The 7,338-nt window shown below is 36.1% G+C and overlaps 1 pseudogene; it reads right to left on the bottom strand.

Moving 5' to 3' along the window:
* Positions 1–789: 789 nt before the first annotated feature.
* On the bottom strand, positions 790–2,210 carry LOC144221997 (tRNA (guanine(6)-N(2))-methyltransferase THUMP3 pseudogene; annotated as a pseudogene).
* Positions 2,211–7,338: the final 5,128 nt, after the last annotated feature.

Consider the following 7,338-nt stretch of genomic DNA (forward strand, 5'->3'; position numbering starts at 1 on the left):
GAGGGCTGATGGGGGTGGGGGAGAAGGGAAGGAGGGAGCTGGGCACGGAAGAGGGCACTTGTGGGGATGAGCACTGGGTGTTATATGGAAACCAACTTGACAATAAACTATGAAAGAAAAAAAATAAAATGGAAGTTTAAGTAAAAAAAATGGAAATCTCCTATATGATAGTAAAGTGTGCAATTCCTTTGATGAATCCAGTCCTCTATTTTAGTTCTCTGTATTAATCTGAATAACAGATGCCTATTTTAATTTACAAGGCAGATGGCAAATTTTCCTATAGATCTTGTGAGATTTCACCTTGCCATGGACTTTGTTTTTTAAGGTGGAGGTAATGAAAACTTGAGTAACAAAATAGTCAAGCCACACAGGCAATGAGCTATGACCTCAGATGCCCTCATTATATTCTCTCCCTTTCCTTTAGGCCAGGGTAGCTTTCTACCTACCACAATGGAAAACAGGAACTGCTGTAAAACCTGAAAATAAATTGTTCTAAACCCAAATCCCACAGCATTTTGGGGCATTTTTGAAGCATTTAAGGAACGTACTAAATGCACAGCTACCTCTTCAAAACAGATCCAAAGAAAAGCTCTGCTTCCTCATATGATTTTGTTCGACTCCATCACATTCCATTCACATCTTTTCCTAACCAAGGTGAAGAGCCTTAGACCAGTTTAAATAGTGTAAACTGCACTTTTGTTAATACTATTTTTCTCTCAGTACAAGAAATGCTGACATTTCCAGTGTTGGAAAGTACAAATACTGCTAAACATCCTCCTTCTTTCATTGCTAGACAATTCTCCTTTCTCCAGCTTCTTCTGAAGGATAATCAACAGCTTGAGGTGGATGTTTCAGAACATAAACTACTGCATGAAGACTCTCTAAGCTCATGCAAACAGTATGTGCCTTCTGCCACACATGTCCCATTTAGAGATAATGCCCTGGTAGAGACCATTTCTTGTCCTGAGTAAGTAGTATAGCCTGGCCTGTCTCAGGTCCACAGGTAAAGCTCATCTCTGGAGGCAAGTTGGATAAAGATCACAGTTTCTCTTTTTGGAGGCCATCCTTTTTCCAAATGACATATCTGTTACAATAATATCCATAAAGCCAGTTCTCAGCGAGGAATTGCAGATATCCCATTGACCAACTCTTGGTAGATAAAGAAGAGATACTATTTGCCACCCTATTCATAGCCAATGTATTACTGTCACCAGCAATATAACCATTTAACCATTCTCTACCCCCTTGATTGGTATTGCCTCTGTTCCATACATCCCATCAACTATTATATCAGTATGTTGAGGACACAGAGCCTGAGCATCCCATAGGTGAGAGTAGATCTGAGTAGCAGGTCCAAATGTGACCCATTTCTTTGGTGGACACTCTCTTCTGTCAATGCAATGCTTACAAAGATTTGGTTATCATGGATATTCAAGAATCACCACCTCAGAGCTGGTCATACTTTCTACTTAAATTAATCCTGAACAGCATGCCTAGAATTTCTTGCAGCCTTACTTGAGGTACAGCAGTGTTTCTCTCCTGCCTTGTTGCATAGGACTCTAAACTTTAACACTTGAGGATCAATTTCTCCTTCTGAGTTTTCATCAGTCTTTGCAAGATGCCAAGTGATCACCTACTAATGTTGGTATTTTTTTTGAAAGCCGAATTTTCATAATAGTCTAAGATATGTGAATCTAAGCCAGTGTTCTCGAACTCTTGTAATATTTTTGTTATATGTTTTGTCTCCTTGTCCATTATCAGTCTTACCTTTACTTGAATTCTGATATTTATCTTTTTATATATTTTTCCTTGAAACTGGTGTTAATTTTCCATAGTTTTTTAAGGGTCCAAGCATGGGAGCTTCCAGCCAATTCTTCAAAATCCTTCAATACCTCTTCTTTTGTTTCTTTGAACTGGTAATCTTCAAACCCATGGACAACCACAAATAAGTGATCAACTGATTTCAGACAATAAGTCTGAGCCAGAATTTCACTGAAATGTCAGAATATACCTCACTTCATTTCTGCAGAGTTTGTACAAGGAGCTCAGTTTCTCTCTCCCTTCATCTGCAGCCATTCGCTCAAAACCAGTAGGTACAGTGGCTCCACTAGCGACTTGGAGATGCTTAGACTCACTTCTGAGGCCACTTTCTGACATGAAGGTTCACATCACATGAAGAGCTGGTTAGTGGTTTCTTGAACATCAGACATGTTGGCAGTTCTTCCAAGATCCATAACATTGTCTTGACCACCAGCACAGATCCATCCAGCTCCAGCACCCCACAGGCACAGTGTACCTCAATGCTGTGTTTTATCTTCTCTCTCAAGATATTGGGTATAGGACTTTTTCAAAAAATTTGTTAGCAAAATGTTGAAACACAAACAAAAATTGAAAGAATTTTATTAGAGTGAATGCCAATATGCCCATCACCCAGACTCTAGTATCAACATTTTACTATACTTGCTTTTTTGCATATTTATTCCTACACTGATACATTGCATGTTTTCATGCATTTTAAATAACTTGAGGATAAGTGTATGTCCCCCTAGGCACTTCAGCATTTCTGTCATTAACTAGAGTTCAACATTTTTTTTTTCCTTTGATGTAAAATTTACACACAACATAATGCACAAATTTTTCTGAGTTCTAAAAAGTGCAAGTCCTTGTATAACCCAAAGACCTTCAGTATAGAACATGACTATCACTCCAGAAAGATCATTCATGTCCCTTCCAATTACCAATATGAATCCCAATCCAAGAAAACCACTGCTCAAATTTTCTTCCATCATTGGTTGATTTTGACTGTTTTAAAATTTCATAAAATAATATCGTTTGTTCACTTTGTGTCTGCCTTCTTTTGCTCAACATATTGTTTTTGATTGCCTGACAATAGTTGACTCATTTCATTGCTGAGTAGTATTCCATTGTATGAATATGCTCATTCTATTTTAGGGTCTCTGGGATATTTTCCCCTTTGGAACACTATGAATAAAGCTGATTGGAATACTTGTGTGCAAGTCTTTTTATGCACATAAATGTTTTTATTTCTCCTAAGTAAATAAATACCTAGAGATGGAATTGCTGGATCATAAGTTAATGTATATTTAGTTTTACAAGAAAATACTAGATCTTTGGCCAAAATAGCTGTCACATTTTATATTCCCTACAAAAATGTATGAGATTTCCAGTTGCTGCACCTCCTTACCAAAATCTGGTATTGATAATCTTTCTAATTTTAATCATTTCATTCTGATGTGTGTGTAGTGGTATGTCTATGTAGTCTTAATTTGCATTACCCAGATGACTAATAATGTTGACCACAGTTTCACATGCCTGTTTCATGTGCTTGTTAATGTGTCTATTCAATTCAAACTCTTTTTTTATTATTGAATTATAGGAGTTATTTATATACTTTGCATCCCAGTCCCTTATCAGATACATGTTTTATAATATATATTTTCTTCAGAACTGTGGCAGGCCACTTCAGTTTATTAATAATGCCTTTTGTTAAGTGGCTTTTAATTCTGATAAGTCAAACTTATCAATTTTTTCTATCATGGTAATTGCTCTACATTTCAGAACTTTGTTTTTCAAAAATCAAAAAGATATTATCCCATGTTTCCCTTTAAAAATTTTCTGGTTTTGTTCTTCATTTTTATCCAATTCAAAAAATTTTATAATTTCTTTGGTGATGTCTTCACTAAAGACATGAGAGGGGTTTTCTAAAACATAAGTGCTTTTCCAAGATGTCATATTGTGATTGATTTCCAATTTAATTCTGTTATGCTCAGAAAACACACTGTATGCTTTCAATCCTTTTAAATGCATTTAAAACTTGTTGTAAGGGACAGCATATGATCTATCTCAGTGAACATATCAGGTGCCCTTGAAAAGAATATAGATTATGAAACTAGTTGTTGAGTGTAGTGTTCTAAATGTAAATGATACCTAAATGTCATTTAGGTCAAAATGGTTGATAGTTTGTTCAGTTCCATCTATATCTTTATTGATTTTCTTTAGTTCTATCAATTGCTAAAAAATAGTGTTAAAAAAACTTCAACAATGACTATAGAATTGTTTACTTCTCCCCTTGATTCTGTCATTATTATCTCACATTTTTGAAGGTGTTGAGAAAAAACATTTATGAATATTATGTCTTCCTGAAGAACTGACTGTTTTGGCATTGTGAAAAGTCTCTCTTCATTTCCAGTGCTCTTAATTCCTTATTGAAGATTGAATTTCAGTGTGGTGTCATTTCCTTTCAGCCTGAAGAATTCCCATTAGCATCTCTCAAGGACATGTCTGCTCCTGATGAATTCTCTTTTCCTTACTTTACAGATGCCTCTATTTAGCCCTTCTTCATTTTTGCTGGATATAGTGTGAATGTACCATTTTAATTACTTTTATCTGCACAATTTAGTGTTGTTAAGTACAGTCACATTGTTGTATAATCAATCTCAAGAACTTTGTCATCTTGCAAAACTAAAACTCTATACCCATTAATTAATAACTCCCCATTTCCTCCTCCCCTAAGCCCTGGCAATCACCATACCATTTGCTGATTTTCTTTTTATGAATCATGCTTTTGGGATTACATCTAAATGATATTTATCTAACTCAAGATTAGAAAGACTTTTTCATAGGTTTTTTTCCTTGAAGTTTTGTAATGTTTGATTTTACATTTAGGTCTATGATCTGTTTTCAGTTAATTTTTCAATATGGTGAAAGGATATGGATAAAAAGTCATTTTTATGTGTGGATATTCACCTGTTCCATTAGCATGTTAAAAGATGGTCTTTTCTCCACTGAATTGCTTTTGCATCTTTGTGGAAATAAGTTATCCAATTATGTATGGATATATTTCTGGATTCTTCAATCTATTCCTTTGATCTCTTTGCCAGTATCATACTGTTTTGATTACTATAACTTTATGAAAAGCATTAAATCAAGAAGAATTAATCCTCCAATTTTCTTCTTTTCCAAATTTATTTTTGCTATTTTAAGTACTAACATTCCATATGGATTTTGGAGTCAATCTGTCAATTTATGCAAAATAACCTGCTGGGGTTTTGATTGGGATTGCACTGAATATGTAAGCAAATTCAGGAAGAACTGACATCTTAACAATATGGAGTCTTCTGGCCATGAACACAGTGTGTCTTTCCATGTGTTTTGGGCTTCCTTAATTTCTCATAGCAACATCTTTTTCCTCTTTAGAGTATAACTCAGAGGTAAGGTCTTCCTTTTCAGAGTATAACTCAAAGGTAAGGTCAGGCACTATTCACAGTCCTGTGTGAGTATCGGACACTGTTCCCTTCAAACCCTTTCTGATCATTTCTTTGGCCTCACATAGTTTCCTCATCATATACATGCACCTTTTGGTTCTCTGCTCACTCTAAAGAGGATCCTCTGCAACCTCCAAGAATCTCTCTCTGTAACTTTCCTCTTTAACCTTCTGTCCTACAAACTCTAAGTCTTTTGTTCTCCTCAGACTCTCAGCTCTGTCTCATCAACTCAGAGAGACTGGGTCCAACTGGGTTCCTTTTCACTTCAGCATAGCCTGGAAACTCTCTTAAAGCTGGAGCAACCATGGTACTAACCTCATTTCCTATCTCTAGGCATCATTGTCCTTTATTGTCTGATGTCCTGTGTCTTGAAAAGTGTTTCATGTGTCTTGTTTAATTTGTTGTTGTTGTTGCTTCTCATAGGAGGTCAAATCTCATCTGTATTACTCCATATTGGCCAGAAGTAGAAGTTACAGCCATTACTTTTCATATTTTTTAAAATCTCCTATGGTCTGTTTCTTTCTGGGACTCAATTACATATGTATATTAGACATTTTCCTCTTGTCTCACAGTTTCCTGAGGTGCTCATCCTTTTTTTCCCTTTTTCTCATACTTTTTCAGATTATACAAATTCTATTGATTTATCTGCAAGGTTACTTGCCTTTTCTTCCATGACTCCATTTTGCTAAATCCATTCACTGAATTTTAACTTCAAATATTGTATTTCAAAATTCAGAATTTGCATTTAAATTATATCTCTGCTGAGAATTTCTATTTTTTCATTTGTGATAAGTACATTTTCCTTTACCTTATTCAGCATAGTTGTAAAGTCTATTTTTAAATCCTGCCTCTATTTCCAACATCTGGGTCATTTGGGGGTTCAGTCTTTTGAGGATGGGCAATATTTTCCTCTCCTCCTTTGCTGAGTAATTCTGTATTGTAGCCTCACATCATGAATTCTATAATTTAGGAACTCTGGGTTTTGCTTTATTCCTTCAAAGTGGTTGATTTTGTTTTGATTAACTTGGTTGGTCTCCTACTGAACTTGATGCTGTTTGGAGTCTGTTACCCATTAACATGGATAAGGTTCAACCAGGAATTTTCTTCAAAGATTAAATACAGAATTAGAGGATCCCCTTACCTTTCTCTCACTTTTTCAGGATTGCCTCCAAGACTCTCCAGTATCTCTGGTAGCTCTGAACTTTGTTCTCGTTTCTTCAGGACAGAAAAAGTACATGTTTTCTCTCAAGATCTTAGCCACTCAATGTGGTGCCAACTTCAGACTGTCCTTAGGCTAAAACCCATTTTAAAACAGGGGTCCCTACTTCCAAATGCCCTCTTCCTTCCTGCTTTTATTCACTCATTAGTTTGTGAGGTAGTTGTTTCTCATATTTTATCAGTAGAAAGGAAGTGTGCCCCCACTAATTTATTTTTGAAGTTTCCTACTATTGTCTGCCTTCCCTCTTTTCTTCTAAGATTTTCTCCCATTATTCATTTGGATCCTTTTCTTTTACAATAAAACTTTTCCTCTTCTTTTTAATGTTTATTTATTTATTTTGAGAGAGTGAGAGATCAGGGGAGGGGCAGAGAGAGAGGGAGACAGATAACCCCAAGCAGGCTCTACACTGTCAGTGCAGAGCCCAATGCTAGGCTTGAATATCCATGAGATCATGATGTGAGCAGAAACCAAGAGTTGAACACTTAACCAACTGAGCCACCCAGGTGCCCCAACATTAAAACTGTTCTTAAATAATCCTTGGTAGCACTTTCTTTATTTTATTTTTTTTTAAATAGTTTACTGTCAAGTCGGTTTCCATATAACACCCAATGCTCATCCCCAAAAGTGCCCTCCTCCATGCCCATCACCCCCTGCACTTTCTTTTTTTAACAATGACACACTAAAAGGCAAATTAAAATATTTTTTAATGTTAATTTTATTTTTGGAAGAGAGAGAGAGAGTGTGTGGGAGGGGCAGAGATAGAGAGAGATACAGAATCCAAAGCAGGCTTCACGCTCTGGGCTGTCAGCACAAAGCCTGATGCAGGGCTGGAAC

Source organism: Crocuta crocuta, unplaced genomic scaffold, assembly GCF_008692635.1.
Source record: "Crocuta crocuta isolate KB4526 unplaced genomic scaffold, BGI_CrCroc_1.0 scaffold141, whole genome shotgun sequence".
Classification (NCBI taxonomy): Eukaryota; Metazoa; Chordata; class Mammalia; order Carnivora; family Hyaenidae; genus Crocuta; species Crocuta crocuta.